General features: G+C 38.8%; 1 long non-coding RNA gene across 4 annotated transcripts in view; it reads left to right on the top strand.

The window, feature by feature from the left end:
* The window catches only part of LOC106098758 (uncharacterized), a 462,577-nt gene that overhangs the window by 219,099 nt on the left and 218,651 nt on the right, over positions 1-24,827 (top strand). For 2 of the 4 annotated variants that reach the window (XR_003213591.1, XR_003213593.1), the window contains one exon: positions 19,985-21,697. The exons of 1 other annotated variant lie outside the window; for it this stretch is intronic. This is a non-coding gene — a long non-coding RNA (uncharacterized LOC106098758). Of the gene's footprint in view, positions 1-1,612; positions 2,750-19,984; positions 21,698-24,827 lie in introns of those variants that run through there. One more of the 4 variants, XR_003213594.1, reaches the window with a different exon arrangement.

The raw sequence follows: 24,827 nt of genomic DNA, 5'->3' as shown, positions 1-24,827 counted from the left end.
TATTTCTAAAAACGAACTAACCCTAAAAACCTAACCTAACCTAAAACTAAAAACGACTAATGCATTTTAAACTTTTAGAAAAATGACCCAAACACAGGAATGGGCACTCTTCCTTAACTATTCAATTCCTTACTAAACTAATTTTGGCGAATTTGAAATTGAACTGGAATGGTAAGTGTGAAATGTGATAGTCAAATTACAGAGTCTTTGGTGACTTGAGGTAGAATAAACCTTTTATGCTTCTTATATAATTTTTTACATTCTTTAATCTGTATTTTGACCATTTTCTGATTTATAAATTGTTATATAATTAGAAAAAGTCAAACCCGAGAAACAGAAAATGCCATAAAGCCCTCTTTAGGAGATGATGCTGGTGGTTATACATTTTCAATCATTATGTTCAGGGACCTAAATTACTTGGTAAACCTGGGGACCTTACAATTTATTGCAAGTTTGCGATAGAGGCTATCAATAGTCTTCTACCATTTTCTTATTTATTTACGGTGTTTATAAAGAGCAATTTTAATTCCTCAGGTACCTTAAAAATAAATAAAAAAACAAAAGACACTTTAGGGTTCCTTTATTAGCAGCATTTCATGGAATATCTTCTCATCCATCACATCAGCTAGCGTGTTTTCACATTTTCCTCAGTGCAGTTCACATTCAGTTGTCATGTCAATTATACATAAACATCTGTACAAAACCAAACTGCTGCCTTCGCACTCCACTTCCCTGCAAGATGAAGCTTTTCATAATTGGAAGGATGGCTCTTAACAAGCACTGCTTTAATTTTTCTTTCCTCCACACGTTCACCTCACCATCTCCTCATCCCCATCATTTAGGGAGCGCTAATGTGTTAAATGCGAACAACAAAGACAGGATGTCTTGCCATTTTCTGCTTCCCCACCGTTTCCCATGTTGCTGTAGTGGCTAAATTAGACCGAACCAAACACAGAAATTAGAGCTCCAAGGCCAGATGTGATATTTGTTTTTCACACTGCGGCGTCAGGTAGATGTTTAAAAAAAAAATAGAAGGAAAATCAAAACTGCTCCCTCATTGGGTTTGGGACTCATTTTGATTCACCGATGGTGGCCAGCTAATCATTTGATCCTGTTAGAAGAAGTGTTTGTGTGTGATTCTGCCATGAGAGTTAACAACCGCTGCAAAAAGGCCGGGTGTCTGGGTTTGTGCACGGCCACTGCTGTCTGTGTGTGTGCACATGGGCGCGTGTGTGTGTGTTTGTGAGTGTTCATGTGTGAGTCCCCTCGTTGGCTGTTTTTTCCCTATAAAAGCAATTTGCCCCATGCTCAGGCTAGGCAATGAGCAGATGCTACCATTGTAAATGATGATGCGAAGGGCCATAATAAAGAGTTGATAAACACAGAATTACTGCTGGGCTGTGGGCTTGCAGAGAGAGGGGAGGGGAGGGGAGGAGAGAGAGAAAGGAAAGAGGGGGGTGTCATAAACAATGAGAAAAACTGAAAATGTAAACCAAGATCCTGAAGTTCTCTCATCCTGTTATTTATTTGCTATTTAGTACAAATAGATAAAGTTATTCCTTCATTATGATATTAAAAGTATCCCCTGCCTTTCCTTCTATTTGCTTGTCAGTGTTGGCTGTCGGGGGCAAAGACTCCAGTGGCAAGAAGTGGCTACAAGCTAAAGTCTGGTCACCGCTCTCATATGGCTCTGATACAGCTAAAAGGAAAATCCCATTGTAGCTTAGGCTTGAGCATCCCTGTCAAAGTTTTCTGGCTCCACCACTGTCTGTTTATTTAAAGTCAAGCATGCAAATTTACTCCCACTAAAGATGCTCTTTTTCTGATCCTAGTTTGATTAATTAGTCATGACACCTTCTGTGTACTTTAAAAAGTAAGTTACATGATAGTGTGGTGGACGACTAGAGGGCTCCACTCACACCCAGTGCTGAGGAAGTGTGTTGCTGTGTTTTGTGGCACGATGTGTTCAGTTGATGTTGGAGAGGAATAAAGAAGGAGTGAGAACTGAGAGCTCCGTGTCGTCCATGCTTACCTCCACAATAGTTTTGTTTCCACTTACAGCCTCTCAACTTGAAAAACATTTAATATGTTGTGGGCTGTGGCCTGTAAAGTGTGCTTATATGCTGAAGATGTAAATGAGTTCTGCCAATTAAAACTAGGAAAGTGAATGAACTTGAAACAACTAAAGCTTACATATGTTAGAATCAGCTGATATTTCATTATCTTCATGGTTGAGGAGGAGTTTTGCTAATTCTGTGAAAATCACCAGAATATCCAGATTTCTACTGGATGCACACGAAGACTGCACAGGTCGTTTCGTTCCATTATGGGTAATATACAGTTTGTAGAGCTTCCACTGCTAGAGTTCCTCTTTATAAGATGTTATTGAGAGTTGATCTAGTTTAAAAAAAAAGTCCAGTCTTGTAAAAGTTTATAAACAAAAAAAAAGCCATATCTCCCTTCATCTATGACCTCAGTGAACACTTTGGTGATGACTTTATGGTGTCACTTGTTATTTTCAAGTCATATGTCTTCCATGTAACCTGTAACTTTTAGTCCCCATTTGAGTTAAAAGAAAAAAGATCTTAATGATTTTGATGACATAGTATGACAGTGAAATTATTGAATATTTATTCCAATAAATATTTACATAATGTGCAATAGCCCTTTTTAATCAAAACTAAGTTATAGAGTATAAAATGCCAATAACATACTTCACCGTGATAAAGCATGAGAAGTCGTCTGAAAACTTTGTACTGTTGTCTTTCATTTTGTACAACTTAGAACTACTTAACAGTGCAAAAATACTGGTTCTCAGCTATTATTTCTGCATGGTTATAAATAATCTTATGTCAAATGTTTTGCCCATTATTGCACCTCTAAATGATGTCTATCTCAGCCCCCCCACTCCTCTCTTTTTACTGGAGGGCTGTTATGATGTCACTGTACACCAAGTGCCTTGTAAATGCAGTGACCCCTGACTCATAGGGGACCTATGAGTCTGTGTGTATGTGTGAGAGTAAAACTATATCCCCGGGATGTTAGACAAAGGGCTACCCTTTGTAAAGCCTGTTCACTACATAGTGTATTTTTCTTTTTTGCCCCCCTCCAAACATCTCCCTTTCCACCACATGTTTGATGTTTGTTGGACATTTTGTTTGACCAGAAAAAAAAGAAAAGAAAGAGAAATAAAAGCTTTCAACAACACTTTTGTGCAAACACACATGCATGCTCAAAAACCTCCTTAGAAAAGAGACAGAGATGCAGGCAAGGCGAGGGAAGAAGGGAGACTGAAAGATGAGGACAGGGAGCAAATGCAAGGAAGATTAAGAGACTGTAAAAGACCAATAGTGAAAGAGGGGGTGAGGGAGAATTTCCTCCCTTCGGCAGCAGAAATGGTGTCTCTTTCATGTTCTCCATGCTTGGATCTGAAGCTCTGTCTCCTAGCTAGGCCTGGTGTGCATGTGTGGAGCTAAGTGCTGGTTAATTTCCCCTTGGATCCCTCTGATTTCCACCGACAACCCCTCCAACACCACAGCCTCTATGCCTTCTCTGTGTGGCGTGGCGCGAGGACAGTCAATGGGCAGTGTTGGTAAGTCTGGAAATGCACAAATAGAGACCGTGCTTTGTTTGAGCCACCAGCCTCCTTCTAGACCTAAGCAAGAACTACAGGGGAGTGCTTTCCATAAGTAAGTTAAGGAAAGAGTTGCCAGCAAGCCACAAGAGTAGGATCAGAGTCAGGTTGCACTTGAGCCACATACTTAACAAAGATTGGTTTAAAAAGTAAATCAGCTCTCTTGCATGGATTTTGACCTTAAAATTTGTTATAAGATTTGCATTTGGATTTGCCAACTAGATAAAATTTCCACAAAAAAAGGGGTAGATATGAAGCCAATCACAATAAAATACAAGACAGGAACAGTTGTTAGAAAGTTAGTATTTCTGTCAGTATGTCATAGCTTAGCATAGATGTTTTTTGCTCACGTTTCAAGAAACATTATTGTCAAATAAACAAATAAGTTATTTGCTTAAATATTATTATCATTTTATATTCACATCTGAACATATCACATCTAAACAAGAGATGGTGCCAAAGTGTCACTTGGTTGTTTTGTATTCACTGAAACCATTTTGGAGGATTTTGAGTCAACACACACATTGTGGGTGCTTTGTAGTGGTGCTCAGTTCAAAGAGTTATCAATCCCTTCAGTCAGCTTTCTCTGTGGATGCATATAAGAAGGGAAGCACATTAATTGCTTTCTGGATTGTGACCCTAAATGTCTCTGCGTTTTAAATAAAGAAAGTTCCAGTCAAACTTCACAGAGAGACATTTTCCAGATTTTGAACTGCTTCTAACTGGTTCATGTTCATGTGCTTTGACAAATGTTTGCATCTTTGCAGCTACAAACGTTTACCAGATGTTTACTGTTGCAATTAAAAGGTACACATTTACAGGATGAACATAGATCAGGTTTTACTCACCTGTATTACAAATCAAAGGGTGATTTCAGGTAGTCACTGAAATAATTTTTGAGTTATAATGTGCTCCTCGGTCTTTATCCATCGTTTCAAAATCTCTGTTGTTTTGTGGAAGAGTTGGGCTTCTAACGTAATGGACCATGTCTCTAGAATTTCTGAAGCTTCCAGATATTAATTCAGTGATCCTTATTATTATGCTTCTTATCGCGTACCCAAACCTGAGCGTATACAGCTTATACTACTGTTAAATGAGGGAGTATAACAAATAAACACTCGCAAAGCAAACATCACACCTACAGTGGTCTTTCTCAGTATGAAGACTTATTAACTTATAAGAACAAGCTCTTATTAACCTAGCTTGTTCTTATGTAGACTTTTTCTACTCTAACTGAAAATTCAAAGTGTTTTTTAAAACATGCCTCATTTACAAAAGTTCTTTTTTTGTGCTCTACCTAACTGTTTTCTATATAACATTCACACTCTGATGGATGCATTGGACAGCAACTTGGCCTTCGGTATCTCGCTGGCTGCAGACTGAAGCATCCAGGGATTGCATCACCAACCATGCAATTGGAACTCTCTGATTAGTAGATGCTCTACCTCTGGAGCTACACCTTCCCCTTTTGTCTTTGTTTGTCTTTTGCCAACAACAAAGGAAATTTCAGCACAGTTTACACTGACACCCTGTTGGTCAACAGCACCACTGTTAACCCACACCCCGGCGTATCTGGCATCTAAATTGCATTCTTTATGTTCCTCATGTTTGATGGCCAAGCTTCTACACCCGGCTACTTACGCAACCCATACCTCCATAATTATTTCCATACCTCGTCCAAAATCTTTGAGGGTGATTGCAGTGAGTTTAAGTCAAATTGTGATAGTCTGGAGACTGGTTTCCTCCCATCAGGCAACCTGTACAAAAGCGTTGTCATTTAACCCTAGAACACTATCGCTGAGTGATTTTCACCCGAGCAAATACATTTACATGATTTCTCTCTCCTGCAGCTTTTAGTGTGTCGAGGAGATTGTGCCTTCACCAGGGAAGTCTCAAATGTCCCAGGAATGGGTGTATCAAAGACCAGCTTTCCAGCGTCATTTTTTTTTTTTTTTTTTAGGAATTTTATGTTCTTGAATTCCAGATTTTTCTGTAATTTTCTTTTTTTTCATTTTGTTAGACATGGCACAGTTGAAAGTAAAAGCTGACCACTCTGATTTGTCATGTGTTTGATATATTTTGATGACAAGTACTTTTTGTTGGTCATATCGGGTAAAAATCACCCGGCATTAGTGATTGTGTTACTATTTATAGTGATAGTGTTCTAGGGTTAAAAATGGTGGTCACTACTATTTGCAAGTGATCACAAAGCACAAAAAAAAAAAAAAGTGTATGTGTGTTGTTTATATGTATGCACATGCATATATTCACATATGCACATTTTAGAGTGTCTTTGGAGTTTGGTGCCTGGATTTCATTCTTGGCATATCTAAACAAGAGACTCTTATGTAGATATTACAGACTGCTTTATTCATTCTCTGCACATCAAACAGGAATGACACAGAGTGCTGTTGTGGGAAGATCACAAGATGAGAGAGGAAAGACAAAGGGTGGGAGTGTGGCAGGAAAAAAAAACACCCAAAATACAAAACTGAATGCAGCTTCCAGCCACAGCCGAGTTTAGGAGGAGTCTGGAAAGGAGAACACATTCCAATGCAAATAACAAAATGGCTGCCTTTCATCAACACTCATTTCATTTTGTTAAAAAAACGAAGAAGAAAGCGATGAGATGTCTTTAAATCCACGCCTGCAGCAAGCCTTTTGATATGGCAGAAAATGTCCTGGGGTTGGATGACAGACAAAGTGTGTCCTACAGTGTGCATTTTCAAATGTGAATCTTCTGCTTGTTTGTTTTATTTTTATCTCCATTTTTACTCCAAATTCCATTTAAGGGCATTTTTCACACAAACAGGATAATGTGTAAAATCCACCATTTCTGCATAACATGTTCTTTTTTCATGTGCAGTTACAATTCAGCATTTATGCAAAACTCAGAGCTTGAATTGTCAAATCAAACACAATAATCACATTCACTCCAGTTCCAGGGAACCATAGATTGCTTCAAGGCAGTGTTAACTTCACTGACCACTTTTTAAAAAAAAATTCTGACAGAAACAAGACAATAGCCAAATAAAAACCAGGACAAAAACTTACGTTTAGATTCTTAGAAGAATCGATTTAGATTTTAATGAATACATGAATAAACACCAGATGAAAATATTCTGCATATGAGGTCCAATCACAACTATTTAAGTTGTGTAGAAATGTAGGAGAAGTTTGGAAGTGTTCCCATCAGGAGTAATCTCCTTCTGCAGTAAGGTTAGATGCATACAGATGATTTGCTCCCAGGAAACGGTACAGCTTTTCTTTTGCTGGGGTTATAGTTAGGTCCTTAAATATTTTGACTTTTTTCTAATTGCCATTACCACAATGAATTTTAAATAAAACAACACTTATGTAGTTGAAGTGCAGACTTTCAGCTTTATTTCAGTGGACTGAACAAAAAGATTGCTTTAACTAAAAGTTAAAGAGTAACTATTTTTTTTAACAGAATCCCTTCATTTCAGCTCAGAAGTAATTGGACAAATTATATGACTGAAAATAAAATGTTAATTTTTAATACTTGGTTGAAAACTCTTTGCTGGCAATGACAGCCTGAAGTCTTGAACTCATGGACATCACCAGATTCTGTGTGTCCTCCTTTGTAATGCTCTGCCAGGCTTTTATTGCAGCGGCTTTCAGTTGCTGTTTGTTTGTGGGCCTTTCTGTCCCAAGTTTACTCTTCAACAAGTGAAATGCATGTTCAATAAGGTTAAGATCAGGTGACTGACTTGCTCATTCAAGAATATTTCACTTCTTTGCTTTAATAAACTCCTGGGTTGCTTTGGCTGTATGTTTGGGGTCATTGTCCATCTGTATTATGAAACACCACCCAATCAATCTGTGTCACATCATCAATAAACACAAGTGCTCCAGTGCCACTGGCAGCCATGCACGCCCAAACCATTAACCTGCGTCTGTCGTGTTTTACAGATGATGTGTTATGCTTCGGATCATGAGCTGTTCCACGCCTTCTCCATACTTTTTTCTTGCCATCACTCTGGTAGAGGTTGATCTTGGTTCCATCTGTACAAAGAATGTTTTTCCAAAACTGTGCTGGCTTTTTTAGATGTTTTTTTTTTTTTTTTTTTTTTTTTAGCAAAGTCCAATCTATACTTTCTGTTCTTGGGGCCTATGGGTGGCTTACACCTCATGCAGTGGACCTTCTGTCTTTACCTTCATGCAGTCTTCTCTATATGGTAGACTTGGATATTGCTTGCCTACTTCCTGGAGAGTGTGGAGAGAGTGGAGAGTGCACTTGGTTGGTTGTTTTGAGGGGGTTTCTCATCATCATTGAAATGATTCTGCAATCATCCACAACTGTTGTCATCTGTGGACATCAAGATCTTTTTGTTTTGCTGAGTTCACCAGTGCTTTCTTTCATTCTCAGGATGCATCAAACTATAGGTTTTTCCATACCTGATATTTCTTGGATGGGTTTTTTTCTGTTTTCACAGCTTAAGGATAGCTTGTGATGACATAATGAAGGAACTGCCCACACCTGCCAATGAAAAAGCCTATAAGTCAATTGTCCAATTACTTTTGGTCCATTTAAAAAGCGGGTGGGACATGTTAAGGAGCTCAAACGAAAGCTGAGAATCTAAACATTATGTCCATGTCCGATATATAGCTATAATTGGAACATGTTTCAATGAACATGTAAAATACAAAACGTGTGTCAGTGTCTAAATATATATGGACCTAACTGTGGTATATTGCCAAAAGTCCAGGATACCACCCTGCACTATGTTTTTCATTGTTCCTCATGTTTGTGAAAGAGGAAAACTGATGTGCCGCTGCAGTTTTAAATCTTTGCATTGACGGCTAGCGACTTAGCTATCCTACATCTAACTACATCTAAAATAAATAGAAGATCAAATCATTCCATCAGTGCCAAGTTCCATTTTGGGAACCACTGGGCTATTACTGTAGTGTATAAAGATTCCCTATCAAAAGCAACAGTTTGCCAGTTTTCTTTGTGTGAGCAATGGCTCTTAGTCCAGAAGTGCGTTCCCTCCTGGTAGGAGCAGCAGTAGTAGTAGTAGTAGTGGTGGTTGTATTATTACACACACACAGACACACACATACCGTGGGTCCATGAACTAGCTGGCCAGCTGTCAGTGAATATGTTTTTTTCTTTGCCTCTGCAGTATAAGCCAATCACCAAGCCTTGTTTAATGCAATTAAGGGGGATGTCAATACTGTGCAGTGATTGGCTGAGAAGAACAGCATGAGAGCACAGAGTACATTCTACCTATAGAGACAGTAATTAGCACATGCTGGTCATTAGTACACACACAGACCTATAGGTATAGATACACACATGCATAAGGTTGGGCAGGATGCCATCTTGTTCTTGCTGTTCAGTGCAACCGATGTCATATAAAGAAGCAATGCACACACACACACACACACACACACAAACTCCAGCAATGATTCTGTGCAACAGTGTGTGTGCTGGAGATTTATTAAAATTCCTTCTAAACGTGGCCCATCTCTTTGAGGGTCCCATGAAGAGGTCCTGCAGTGAGCCTTTTAATGAAGGTTCAGAGCAGACCCTTCTAAAAATGCCAAACAAATACAGACTCATGCACACACACATGCACACACACGCAGGCATTTGCCATAAACCACCCCCTCCCAATAATCCCTCTCACTTCTAATGGTAGCCATTTGCCATTCATTAAGATCAAAATGCTGTTTTCTGCCAGGACAAATTGCAAAGCCATTTCATTCACAGCTTGAGAAAGGCCTGAGACTCCGCTGGGTTTCTTTGGGCCGTTTGAGCGCTGAAACAGGGTTGGCTAATGTGGCTAACAGGCTTTGAATTGTGCAGTGTGGTAAAATGGCAGGGAGAGAAAAAGTAGGCAAGAACATTTTTAAGGTTCACTGTACAAAGTTTTAATGAAAGAGCATTTTTCTTGAAATTTTAAATCAGTTATACTTTTAATTATCCTCTTGGTATAACATGGCTGTGCTAAACGTTCATCAAATGGAGACTATACCAACAGCATTACACAAGGAGTAAGACAATACAGTAAACATGCAGTTTAAAGCTGAATTAAGATCAAATGCTAATGCACCAGCATTGGGAAAACAATATTAAATGTCTTTTAATAGCCATACAGCCATTCAATGGGTTACTGGGCAATAGGATATACAAGGTATTGTAGACATAAGTCAAGTCAAGTCAAGTCAAGTTGGCTTTATTGTCACTTCAACCATGTACAATTAGTTCACAGTGAAATAAAAACAACATTCCTCCAGGACCAAGGTGCTACATGCAACATAAATTTACAACATAAGTTAACAGAAAACACTAAACTAGCTAACTAAGAGGCCTAGTTAGCTGGCTAGCAGAGACAAGACAGACTGACCTAACATAAATTACAACATAAATTAACAGAAACTAACTATCTAACTATCTAAGGAAGACTAGGAAGTAAAGAAATTAGTGCAAAAAATCCAGTAATAATATTGTGCAAAAGAGCATTTACAGGTTGGTGTATACGATAGTTTGGTGGTGTAGGTCAGTGTGTTTGCGCTTGTGTTGATTAGTCAGTCCAGTCTCAATTCTTTGAGGTAGTTGAGTTAAGCTGAGTGATAATGTTTGTGTGTGTGTGTGTGTGTGTGTGTGTGTGTGTGTGTGTGTGTTTGTGTGCGTGTGCGCATGTGTGTGTTTATCAGTCCAGACCCTTTTTGTTGAGGAGACGGATGGCTTGTGGAAAAAAGCTGTTGCACAATCTGGATGTGTGTGCCCGAATGCTTCGGTACCTTTTTCCAGATGGCAGGAGTGTGAAGAGTGTGTGAGAAGGGTGTGTCCGATCAGCCACAATGCTGGTGGCTTTGCGAATACAGCGTGTGGTGTAGACGTCCTCAATAGAGGGGAGGGAGACCCCGATGATCTTCTCTGCTGTTCTCACTATCCGCTGTAGGGTCTTGCGGTCCGATATGGCACAGTTCCCAAACCAGACAGTGATGCAGCCGCTCAGGATGCTCTCGATAGTTCCTCTATAGAAGGTGGTCAGGATCGGTGGTGGAAGCTGGGCCTTTCTCAGTCTTCTCAGAAAGAAGAGACGCTGTTGGGCTTTCTTGTGCAGGGAGCTGGTGTTGAGGGACCAGCCGAGGTCTTTCTCCAGGTGGACGCCCAGGAATTTGGTGCTGTCGACGATCTCCACAGAGGAGCCGTTGATGCTCAGCGGTGAATGGTCGCCTCGTGTCCTCCTAAAGTCAACAACCATCTCTTTTGTCTTGTCAACATTCAGAGACAGGTTGTTGTCTTTACACCAGACCGTTAGCCTCTGCACTTCCTCTCTGTACGCTGACTCGTCGTTCTTGCTAATGAGACCCATCACGGTCGTGTCATCAACGAACTTAATGATGTGATTTGAACTGTGTGTTGCTACACAGTCATGAGTCAGCATTGTGAACAGCAGAGGACTGAGCACACAGCCTTGTGGGGCCCCAGTGCTCAGTGTGGTGGTGCTGGAGGTGCAGTTCCCGATCCATACTGACTGAGGCCTTCCGGTCAGAAAGTCCAGGATCCAGTTGCAGAGGGAGGTGTTCAGGCCCAACAGGCTCAGCTTTCCGATCAGTTGTTGGGGGATGATCGTGTTGAATGCTGAGCTGAAATCTATGCACAGCATTCGAACGTGTGTGTCCTTCTTGTCCAAGTGTGTGAGGGCAAGATGGAGTGCAGTGGAGATGGCGTCGTCTGTTGAGCGGTTATGGCGGTACGCAAATTGTTATAAAGTTAGCAGATTGCTGGTGTTTTTTCTATCATATTTGCATAGAACATAGAATTTGTATGTGGAAACACTACACCATGACTATCACTGTTATAAATAATTCATTTAAAGAAGGCAAATATACTTTCTTAGACAGTTTATCACCATTTGTGTAATGTTTAGCTGTCATTGGAAGCAAATCTGACAGAATTCTATGTTGTCTGGGGTTTTTGCTACCATTGCACTCGGGGAATCATAGTTCACTTCTGCCTTGGTCTGCTGATGTCCGCGTTCTTGTAGCTTTTTTTCAAAGAATTGAAAATGATCTATGACGACATTTTATCTGTTGTTCTGATCAAACTTCCATGGCAATCTGAGATAGGGACTAAACCTAGTGTCAACCGCAAGATCTGAAAAATTAAGCCAATACTGAAATGCCAAAACCTGCCATTCCTTCCCCAAGGAGCTGTAGCAGACTTGTGCTGTTGGCGCCATTAAAAAAATAAAAACATTTTAATGGATTATCACTATAATATGGCTTACTGTGTGGAAGCTTGTGGTCCAATTTTTAACCCTAGTTTTTCATTTGTGTGTTACGTCGCAGTGATAAGCAGATATCAATATAGAGCGCACTGCACAAATTCAACTTATGGATCTGCTGAACTTAGCACTCCAAACTCATTTAAAAAATGGCCAATTATGGGTCCAACAAAACAACATGGTGGTAACCAAAGTACTAACATCAAGATTTAAATAGTGAATTCAAAAAACAGTGACTGCCAACGTGATGGCTACATCCACCCTTGAAATACAGCCTCTGAACTTCACAAAAGACCCTTACCTAGATCACATGACTTAGTGGTGATCATGTAGCGCAAACAACAAATGTGTCATGTAAATGGAATTAAACAAGTAAGAAAAACAGCAATTTATTCCCTTTGTTACATAAAACACTTAAAACACTGTCCATAGTCAAATGCAGAAATAAGTGACTTCTCCAACTTTACATCTGCATTGATCATATCTAATTTCATTTCAGTTTACATACACAGTAGATAACATGATAATAATGTTTGTATTAACTATGTAATGGAAAACATGACCCATTTTACCTACTATACAAAAAAACTTTTAGCCACTTCCAGTGTCTATGCAAAAGTCTTTCTGCATGCCCCCACAGCTTCATTATTTCTGTATTTTTTTTGTCCACATGGGTGTGATCTTCAAACATGTTACAGTGTATGTATTCATGTATACTATGTATCCCTGGTCTGCGTGCGTGTAGTGCAGGTGGGTGAGGGAGTGGTAATTAACAATGACATCTCCTGAGCCAGGTCTAATCAGTGCTCTCTTCTCTTCATATGCTATATTTATCTCTCCTCTCTGTCCCTTCTATCATAGTTATTATCACTTCATCTCTGTCTTTATTCACCTCCTCTACTCTCTCTTTTACCATTTCTTTTTCACTTATTCTCTGGAAAGATGTGATTAGAAAGAGACAATACAACAATAGAGGCTACAGATGTTTCCTCTCACCATAGCTTGCTTGGAAATATAGTTATTCTCGTCTATTATTCCTTTGAGAGGGGAAGAGGTGCGAGATTGATAGTTTAATCAGCTTTTAGAAAGCTTTGTTAATTGGAAAATTATGTTGCAACACTAATTTGACAGTCAAAGGTTACATATTTTACAGTATATGGTATATGTGCGAGTGCTTCAGGTTAATTAGAATTTTTTTCTTCTAATTTTGTAATAGTGTTAAAAATTGAGTCTTCACTCGAGTTGTGAGCGTGCATGAGTTAAATGTGTCTTTTACATGGCAGATTAGATGAAGTGACAACTCAACACACTTTTCAGACAAAAGGCACTAAAAAGGTGCTAAATGAAATTAATCATTGATTTGATGTAACTGGAAATATGAGTATGTGAAATGAAAGGTGAAACAAAAATGTAAGAACACTGACATAACGGCAACAAGTCAGATTTGGGACTTTGCAAACGTCTTCTATAACCTTCAACCAAAGGTGTTGATGGTCATAAACTTGCTAACATCCAAGCTATCGTTTGCTAAAGAATTGTAGGCTCTGGTCTGTCATAGTCTTGCATCACTATGCGCATCACACTCTTTCCACTGTATGTGCCTAAACATCTAAACTGGGTCTAAATTTTCTGTCTATATGTGACAGAAAAGTAAGAAATAGTCGTATGAAACCACTCTGATTCATGTGCAGGCACTCTTGTTACAAACTGAAGAACTGTCACTGCTGTGGATTTGTATCTGAAAATAGTTTGCACCATTTCAACTTTGGGTAGTGGTTAATCTCAGAATCCGAACACGTATCCAGTTTACCCAGAATCATTTTTGCTAAATTTCAAGTCTTTGGAGAAAAGAAAGATCACCTACTAGGGAAAGAAGTAAAGTACAATAAAATGTAGGGTTTGTATTACAAATCTAATTGTACTTTATCTGCTAGGCAACATATCAAGCAATATAACCAACTGGGCTTACTTTCACTTTCAGAAAATCCACAGAGAAGTGTGAAATTGTCCATAGTTAATGCGTTATTAAATGATTGGAAGCTGGGAAGATCCTATTACCACAAGGTCCACTTTGTTCCTTTTGTTGGATGATGTTATCAAATCAGATGATATTCATCAGCAGATAGTTTTCCTAGAGGAGATGTAGACGTTTCAGAGGCACTGGCAGCATAATTTACTGCATCTTAAGAGATGCAACTTCTGTTACATGTTTCTGTATCTGGTTATGTTTATGGCGTTTCGTTATTTTGAGCTTCATGTCTCTTAAATCTCTATATGTGTCATCAAAAATGTGCGTGAGCTTATAAGGTGACTGAGGTCCTTATGTCCAAATTGGCTAAAAACCTTAGGTTAAGGCCCTAGTTGCAGAAACAATCTGCTAAACAAAGTCATCTGTAAATACAAGGGACTTTTAAATGTAGTGGCTAGTTGAGGCGACAGCTAGGCTATTAGAGCTGCTGCTTTCAAGTTTTCAAACCTTGAACATCAGTTTATGATCATTTAATTGAAACACTGATTTTGCTTAATTTATGTGCAATTTTTTGCATAGTCACCACTATGGATGCCATTTTATTTAAAAGACACTTATTTCTCTTTTAGTAAAGATCCATCCATCCATTCGCTTATCCTTTTATAGGGTCGCGGGGGGCGCTAGAGCCTATCCCAGTTATCATAGGGCGAGAGGGGGGGTACACCCTGGACAGGTCGCCAGTCTGTCGCAGGGCTAACACACAGAGACAAAAAAAAAAAAAAAATCAGTTAACTTGCACTTACATCTATGGATAGTTTAGATTTATCAATTAATCTATCCCCACAAACAGCACTGTCTTTGGACAGTGGGAGGAAGCCGGAGTACCCGGAGGGAACCCACGCTAACACGGGGAAGAGCATGCACACTCCACACAGAAAGACCCCAGCCTAATGGTGGAATTGAACTCAGGACCTTCTTGCTATGCAGCAACAGTGCTAACCACCGTGCCACCGTGCTACCCCTTTTAGTAAAGAGAAAAGGAATAAAGAAAAATATACATGGTGATCTAAAAAGACAATATAAATAAAATGCAAAGAGTAGAGCAAAAAATCTGTTAACTGAAAATCTGCAATTGAAAATTGCAAATTGCAAATTTAGGCTTTGCGTTCAGGCCCAGTTTCATCACAGGTCAAGTACAAACTAAACTGTCTGTAGGTGTAAATGTATGTGTGTCTTTTAACAATACAACAGAGTGGTAGCACCTTCCCCCAATGCATTCTGGGAGATGTGGTTATATTTAGCAAATTGATGAATGAATGCAATTTGAATCATCACTGGAAGTGATGACAACTGCATTTTTTACTTATATCACTGATAATTAATGTGGTTGTAACTTTAGTTGTGGGAAAACACATCTCAAAGAATTGATTGTGCTTCAGTTGCTGACTCACCTAAACGGTGACATCATTGTGTCTTTGTGTCATTTAAACTGAATATAAGCTTTTCTATTCCTCAGCCATTCCACGCTGGATAATGTCTTCTTTAACCATATATGTGTATGACCTGCTCACTGGCCAGCAGAAGGCAGGGTTGTAGCATCCTTTGTCTCTTACCCCCGACTCACATACTTACATACTTACACACACACACACACACACACACACACTTCCAGCCCTCAAGACAGACTTACGTGTGTAAGTGGAAGGCAAAGGGACAGAAACTGCATGTACATTCATGCATATTTGTGTGTGTGTCTGGCACAGATGGGGGAACATGATAACCTTGTCTTCATGTAGGTCTAGGGGGCTGAACAGAGTAGAACATGAAGTTTCAGTCCTGCCAAATCCTGGTTTTTAACTGGCCTCAGAAACACATGCAAACACACACACGCAGGCACACACACAGGCGCACACACACACACACAAAGTAAGGCCCCAGACACTGAGAAGCATGCAGCCAGGTCCAAATGTGTGTATGGGCATTGGGCCAAAGTGTATGTGTGTTTGTGTGTGTGTTTGTGTGTGCCTTGATAGAAAGCCAACGAGTGATAGGTATAGAGGTTACAGGCGTAAACAAAGAGAGGAAAGCTTTAAAGGCCGAAAAGTGCACACAGGGTGGTTTATGGGGGTCAGTTTTTAACATTTTAACAAAATTGCCAAGAAAAAACAAAGAAGTCAATCGAGGCTAAGCTAAAAGAAGCAAAGTGAGAGTAGGGAGAGAGAGAAATGTGCGAGTCAAAAGTAAGTTGTAGTTTGTGAGACAAGGGAGGAGAGAAGTAAAAGAGAAAAGTAAGGGGAATAAATTGAAAGGATAGAGATTTTGTGTGTACGAACCAGAGAAAGTAAGAGTATGAAAAGATGGATAGCATGTTTGTGACATAAATAAGGAAAGGAGAGTAGAGGGAAACAATGAGGGAACAAAAAGAGAACAGTCACACAAGATAAATAATGCAAATTAAAAAAAATAAATGAGGGATTAAGAAAGAGACCAATGTGAGAAGAAGAATGGATGTCTGAGTTTTAAAAAAAATGTGAGGGGGTATGAAAGTACAGGAAAGCCTCCCCCAGCGCCCACCTGTCTAGCTGTAATGGGATCCAAATGTTGAAAGGCCTGGAAGTTACATTGCTTGGAGAGTCTGAGGGATGAGATCCTGGACTCCAAATCAGACCACCGATTACATTTCCACTTCCTGGCTCAGGTCAGATGATACACAGGGCTACTCCTTGTGTTTTCTGTTAGATAAGTTACAGTTTGCTTGTGCGACCAGTTCAAAAAAAACAAAACAAAAAAACTCGTCATAATATCTTTGGCTGATAAACCCTTTTATCCAAAGCTTGATACATGAGATTCCCAGTGAATCAAATACATTGTTTCAGAGGCCACTGGGATTCCAGATAAGCAGAAGGTGCCTTGAGGCATGCGCTGTGGCATATTAGAGTGATAATGTCTTTGTTAGGTGGCTGGAAAAGCAAGTCATATGACCATCTTGTTTTAAATTTTGATTTGCTTTCCCTCATTGTGCTTTGGGTAAAATTTACCCTTCCACAAAATTTACCATGAACATTAAAAGATGACACTTATTTTGTGACTCTCACTCCTGGAAAGTATAATGACAGTAGGATATTTTTGTCCTTTGTACTTGCCGTATCAGTGACTCTATTGTGTTTATTTTTTTGTTTTTTTTTTTAACCACGCAGAAGAAGTTCTGTTACCATTCACCAACTACAACGACTGCTCTCCACCAGTTGCAGCGAATGGCTGCTTCTCCCTGAGCCTGGTTCTGGGGGAGATTTCTTCCTGTTAAAAGGGAGTTTTTCCTTCCCACTGTCGCCAAGTTCTCACTCATAGGGGGTCATCTTCTTTTTGGGATTATCTCTGTATTATTTTATATGTAATCATTTACAAAGCACTTTAAATCAGTATATAATTAGACCGTATGCATATATAACTATATACAAGTCTACACACAGTACACACATTAAACGATGTAAACTTCATAAACCTAAACAACAACCTGCATTTTTGCACTGACATTTACGCCCTGTGATTAACACCACTCTAAAGCCCTACTCCTTGTGAAAATGGTCTCTTTATAAGTGTTTGTTTGTTACTTAAACTATTCCAGAATTTTACACCACATAGAAATATAGGAAAACATTTTCTGTTCATCTGAAAATTGTGAATCTTTTTTAATTTCATAATGGTTACTGGCAACAGCAGTTGAAAGAAGTACAACACGAATGACCACTTGGCCATCACGTCTCCAGTTGTCCATGTCTACAATATAATATAATCTAGAATTTAGTGTGATGTTGTACATGAAATCCACTTAGAACATTGCACATTTGAAAATATTCACATATCACATAAAGTAGATTTCTAGCTTTCTATATGCATTTTTTTTACCCTTGTTGGTCATAACTATAATGAACAGCAGATTTTATGCTGAGCAGACAAAAAGAAAAGAGAGAAGCCAAGTAACTCTGTTTAAAGCAGGGGTCTCAAATTCAAAAGAGCTGGGGGCCACTGTTGGAAACTGCCATCTCATTGGAGGGCCACTCTGATGTTACAGTAAACGCAAGCAGACAAACAAATAAAAGACCCACAAATATTTCCAAAAATGTAGGTAGTTTAATCTGCTCTGCCAGTGTTGGCTGACAGGCCAATGTTGTTGAATAACCTCTTTTTTTCGGACATAGAATATCAGCAACTCACATCATGCAGTCCTTCGGAAACTACACTTCAGTGAATGGCTTTCCCACTTTGGCAATTAATTCACCAAATTAATTAATTCCTAACCACACCAATTATAAATTACCAAAGAAATAGCTGTCTTAATTGTGGAGTAACTTACAGGTCCAAATTGCATTATATTTTTACACCAATTCCACAAAACCCCTGGTTTGGAGGGTAACACAACAATGTCAGCACAAATGATGCAACACATACTATAAAGAGACATAAATCATATTTCATAACCTCTTTATGCAGATGAAATAAGGAGACCAGGTTGAAAAATACAGTAAATACAGTATATGCATCCATCTTCTTCCGCTTATCCGGGACCAGATTGCGGTAGAGAAGCCCAGACCTCCCTCTGCCCAACCACTTCCTCCAGCTTGTCCAGGGAACACCAAGGTGTCTCAGGCCAGCTGAGAGATATAATCTCTCCAGCGTGTCTTGGGTAAGCCCTGATACAACTCACCCAGAAGGTGCCCAAGAGGCATCCTCATCAGAGGCCCGAACCACCTCATCATCACAAAGGCCGAGGCTGTTCCTTCGAGTCACGCCCCTCCAGGTCTAACTGTTGTTTCCCACATGAGCAATTAAGTCTAAAAGAAAACAAAAAGACGACAGTCCCCAGGTGGAGCACCCTCAAGCACCCCACCGAGGGTCTCCATGAAGGCGGGTACTCTGAACTATCTTTTGGTGCATAGGTGCAGATGATAGACTGGACCAATAAGTAGGACGAAATAAGTAGAATAGACAGAAAAGGTGACAACAGTTGGTGTGATTATTCGCAAATGGAAGAACCATAAAACAACTACCAATCTTTCAGTGATAATGAGAACGGTGTGGAACCAGCTCAGAACTGATCAGGAGGAGCTTGGAGGAAAATCAGCTGGGCCCCAAATAATTTTTTCCCTGACCATATACATATACATAGTTAACCATATACGATCAAATAATGTTGAATCCTGGATATGGATTTGTAAGCAATGAAATTTGAAATAAGGGGGTAGGAACAAAAAAAGTGTAAACTTCATCCTACTCCTTTTCGAGCACACGCATTCTGTAGAGAAAGATATATACATGAAAACTTGATGATTTTTAAGTTTTGGTTTTTTTTGTTGCTTTTTTCTGTTATTTCAATTATATTTGCATGTTCGAAATAAAATTCTATTTATCTATCTATCTATCTATCTATCTACATATACATATATATCATTTGAACTTTGAACATTCACTGGGACTCCACGGAGACTTACATTTTTTATTCACTTTTTTATTGTGGACTACAAACGCCACCATCCACAGAATACTGACAAATAGACTGTTAAACTTAGTAGCTTTTACTCGTATAGCCTAATTTCACAATTCACAGATTTTCACAGTCTCATGTTTAAAGGGAAAAACTAAACACATTTAACATATCTTCTGTTTCTGGTTGCAGTGACTTTCATGCTATTAGTTCATACAGTATTCCATGAGTTTTATAATCGTCTGAAGATTTGCAGATTATATTACTAGACTAAAAGTTATTCTCATATTTTTAGCACAGAGTTGAGATCTGCTCTGAACTTTGTGAGGACATCTCCAAATTAGTATATTTCCAAGTGCTGTTATTTTCACCTGTGTAGTTTTTCCTGTGCTCTAAAGCTGCTGTCATTTGATCACGACATGCACAAGAGACCGTCCCGCTGCAAATGATCAGACAACCTTATGAGTAATTGAGTATTCAAAGCATTAAAAAATGAGTCATAACACTAGATATGATATTTATTTGATATGGAAATGTTTATACATATGCATCGCAGCTTATTAATTATTCATATTGTCTTGTTTTTTTCTGCTTGTCTGTAATATACATTATGTATTCTCTCCCTTCGACAGACACATCTTTTGAAATGGGAAGAAAAAAAGAGGTAAAAAAAGAAGAAAAGGAAGGATCAGTTGGCATCTCTCACTTTGACTACAAAAGAGTGAATGAGGGAAAAACTTCATTATATTGGCGAGTGACAGGAAATGTGAAACACAGTGACAGAGAGGTACAGAATGAGGACCTTTTTTTTCCCTCCCCACCACAGTTTCATGTCTCTCTCGCTGCAAAACAGAAAAAAAAAAATTCTGTGGACCATACAATCTACAATACACACACATGCACTGACCCCATATCTCTCATGAGCACTGCCACGACCATCAACTGTCATTTTTATTCAGCGTTGGACTCGCTCCGTAATCACCCTGACAGACAATGCACTGCCACCATGTTGCTACAGTGCCGTAAGTGGAGAAACAGCAAGTTAATACCTTTATCACCGGTGTCACCGTTCTGCCTGCACTTTAACATGAAAAACTTATATTGCATGGTTATTAACTTATTTTGACAATGATTAATATTTGCATAATGTCACATTTACTGTGCCTTTATTAAAGTCACAGTGGCATAGAACGACCACGTGATTCACTTTGGATGATTTCTTACAGTTTTCTAAAGCATGTCCAGGAATCAGACTTCAGACACTTCTGAAGCACAATCATTTCAAACATTTTCTGAATTTTTACAGTTGTATAAATTGGATAGTGCATCTATTTCTGTTCCACCATATTTTATTAGGGAATGTTTTGATTTTTGCTCATTCGTTTCAGCTAGTAAGGACACTGATATTAAACATTTTATGAAAAACTATCTCATCATTCATGAGATTACTACTACTATCACTGTGTAAACTGCCACACTAAAACATCAAGCTGCTGCTTAGATAGTAATATATTTCTGATGTATCAACAACACATAGCGTAAAATGTTCTGATAGATCATTGCTTACTAAAAACTTGATCTTCACATACAATTTGTGTATAATATAACACATAAATGGAGAGTAGTTACATAAACACAGTAGATTAAATTTATTTAACAGTGTATTTAAAGAAAAATTAACACGTTTCAGTGTTTTAGTTTACATGTTTAAATATGTTCTCTTCCATTTGATTGCATGATAATTTCTTTTGATTATATACTACAATTGTGTGAGTACAAACAGCTCCACACTAGTGTACAAAGACTTGTAGGACTGTTGTTGATTTTATGGTTTTGTGTTAAGTTACAGCTACAGTGTGTGACTGAACTCCAGCTGTTTTTGAAGTTCATCGTCAGGGTTTTTGCTGAAATTTGACTTAAAAGCAGGGTTCATGTAGTTGCGCAGTGAATGGGGAACAGCACTGCAACAATAAAAAAAAGTAAAGACTTAGAAAAATATGACGTTTTTATTTATTTTTTTTAAGTGGATCTTTTTCTTTTACATTAGCAGAACTCATTTGCAGTTAATTTACAATTAGTTCCTACTTTGTTCCAGCTTTTTAAAATTTTAAACGTGACATTTGCTTAATATTTAAAGGTACAGTGTGTAAAATCTCACCACTAGATGTCACGAGATTGCAGGTTACAGTCGGCTGAATTCAGTTTACTAGAAAATTCTGTGTGCGAAGAAGAAAAATACGATTTTTAGGACACTCAAGCCTAACATTAGATGGCATAACGTTAGCTTATACATAGTAGGTTCGCATGTTTAATCTGCTGCCAATTAGTAACTGCGACAATATCAGGAAAAAAACGAACATGTGTGCCCTGACTTCAATTCAAGTGATGAGGATTGAGGTAAAGAGGATGAAGATGATATTTTTTCCAGATGCTAGATATGTAGTCTCTTTCCCTCGTGTCTACCTCATCCCTTCTCCGATGATAAGACACTGGTACGATATCTTAAGTCTCCACAGCATACAAGTTCTCTTCTCGTCCACCTTTAGCATCCTACGTATGTGGCTAGCTTGTAGCCTCTAGAATACTTTATTAGGATTCATGAGTTTTGTAGAAGATGTAATTGTATACTAGTCAATGTGCATTTATGAGTACAGGATTGATTTTCTATTAAATAGCCTCAAGAAATGACTCAAAGACTATCCCACTGACATTAACTTAAAGTTTTAATTTGATTGTTTGGTTTTTTAACTTAAAGTGAACTCATTGTATGTTTAGTATTATGTAGCCCTGTTTGTTTTACATAACTATTCGATCTGATTGCTTCTTTTACTTTTTGCAGAATCACTGAACTGAACTGAATTAGCTCTATGTACAGCAAAACTGAATAAACCCAGGGTTTAAAAGCATCTAATTATTATACGTTATAACATTTGTTAGAACTCTTTCTGGAATTCCACCTGTGCTTTCTTTAGGTTTTTTTCCTACTTTTGTTTTATTTCAGTGCTTATAATTACATTTTTTTGATGAACAAAAAGGACAATGATTTGTTTAAAAAATTTTAATAAAATTATTCATGCAGAATTTGATCACTGAAGATAGACAATTCCAGATTCAGTTTCAATGTTCATTAATCATCTTTCATCCTCATGACTGTAGGTTTTTTTTTTGAGAGCTCCAGTAGCGCCATCATTCCTGCTCTTAGTGCTTTGCATATTTCAGCCACTGCAAATGTCTTTTCAATCTATCAGCAAAGATCAAAAATATTCATTTGCTTTTTCACATGGTTGTGTTCTCCTTGTTACTGCACGGTGACGGAAACTGACAGTTAAGGCTGCTGTTTTCAGCATAAATGCACTGTGCAGTTTTTTTGATTGGGGTTTACTAGCTGAGGTCATCGTGGGGTTGTATTTTTGTGTGTGTGTGTGTGTATGTGTGTGTTCGGGGGGGGGGGGGTTGGGCCGGTCACTGTCTTTTTATTTACTTTTGTTTCATTTCTGGCAGTAGGCTGCCATGCTAGTGTTATCAGGTCCCACAGGGAAATGTGTTCAGCATCAGTCACTGTGTGTTTGAGTATTTTTTTATTTTTCTATTTTTTGTTGTATGCAGCGATGTGTGCTTGTGTGTACCAACAGCACAGTAATCTGTAGGTGGGTCATCATTCTTAATGCAGTCTGTGTCATCAGTTCCCGTGACAACAGGGGGAATGATGCAGCCGATACATATGAAACAGGGTGCCATGCATAAACATGGAAGCTGCAAGAGGAGGAGGGTGAGGGCAGCACAGGGGCGAGGTTATAAGGGGGATGTGTGTGTGTGTGTGGGTGTGTGTGTGTGTGCACGTGTACCTGGCCTCTCTCTATTCCTGTTTATTATTCATAAGCCCTCCCTCAGTATGCTGTCACTAGCTCCTCCTCCTGATATGACTTTATATGTATGTGTGTGTGTGTGTGTGTGTGACGGATGGTGACAGTGTCAGCGGATGAGGGATCAAGATTAAGATCAAACACAGCTCAACGTCACACTCCGTCAGGTTCACTGGACGCGTATGGCCACACACACACACACACACATGGTCTTTAAAGGTTTGAGTCTCCCATCCTCCCAAATGAAAAAAGTATTTCTCAAAGGTGACAATAAGGGCATAAATAAAAAAACATACTCAAATGTGGAAAAAAAAAAAACACTGCAAGAGTAAAAGAGATTATTACACATCATCAGTTTCACACAGACAACTGTTTTTACTTCATCTAATAAAATGATTTTTTATATAAAATCACTGAAATAAATTGAACTATTGGTGCTGGATGAACGTTGAGTAGAAAGTAAAGTCCAGTAGCTAAAAATGGGTCCTGACTGTACTTTTGTCCAGAAATGACCACCATAGTCACAAGAAGATTAGCAGTTTAACTCTGCTACTTTATATATAGCAGCATAACCTGGAGGGCAATACTACAGAACAGAGCAGACATCAATGATATGATGTTGACTGACTCATGTATACCTTGAAAGGAGGAGCTGGGGTGGAGGTGTGTTGTAAAGTGGTTTGCAGTAACTGTACCCTGATTATCACATCTTATATAAGATTTGCTAATTGGAAATACACAAAGGTATCAGCACAGCCTTCCAGTGATGTGGACAGGCTGGGATGCTGGGATTTCTACTGTGCTTGATTTTGTGGCTTTTCTCAATTTTCTTTTTCAATCTGATTCCATCCATAGAAACACAAAAGATAAATGCATCACTTTGACCACACTTTAGGCACAGTATGGTCAAAGGTAGTTTAGCTTCTAGTTATCAGTTCTGTGTTCTCTCATGCACGTTCACGTTCAGTGAGGTCACAGAACAGAGACATTCAGATGGAAACACATCCTAAGTAATAATTCTCTGTTTTTTAAAGCATTCAAAGGATTTGTTAGTGGAGCTTGCTGCATTTTAACACTGTCATGTTTAAATTTTTTGTTTGTCTCAAACAAGCCAAACATCTTCCAGCTGTTTTCTGAGCATACGTTGTGGCTCACTGAATGTAGTCCTTTTTCTCTCCACATGTGCCTAAGTGAATATGTGCTTTTGTCAAGATGTGCGTGTAGTATTTACAGGTAGGATGGGCGTTGCTCTTTATTTGGTTAATGTACACACACACACACACACACGCACAAACAGCAGAGGCAATGAAGGCAGATATGGCCTCCTCACTCCACGCAGACCATTCCAAAGGGAGATGTTTTGAATTCACTCATTACGTTGGGGTCATGCAAGGTCAAGTTCAATGCCAGGGAAAAAGAGTGGCTACACTAAGGACACACACATACACATGCACAGCCATGCAGTGAGCACAGCACGAGTAGAATTACATCCAACAAAGCTTGGGATTTCGGGTAAATACACTAAAATTAGTCTCATTGTGTTATGTGAATTTCAACAGGGGAGAGAAAAAAAGCCTAAGAAGGAAAGATGGTGGATATAAAGCAAATGGAT

The sequence above is a fragment of the Oreochromis niloticus genome, linkage group LG13 (assembly GCF_001858045.2).
Source record: "Oreochromis niloticus isolate F11D_XX linkage group LG13, O_niloticus_UMD_NMBU, whole genome shotgun sequence".
Classification (NCBI taxonomy): Eukaryota; Metazoa; Chordata; class Actinopteri; order Cichliformes; family Cichlidae; genus Oreochromis; species Oreochromis niloticus.
The sequence above is the reverse complement of the archived record's forward strand: the minus strand, read 5'-3'. Positions and strand labels throughout refer to the sequence as shown.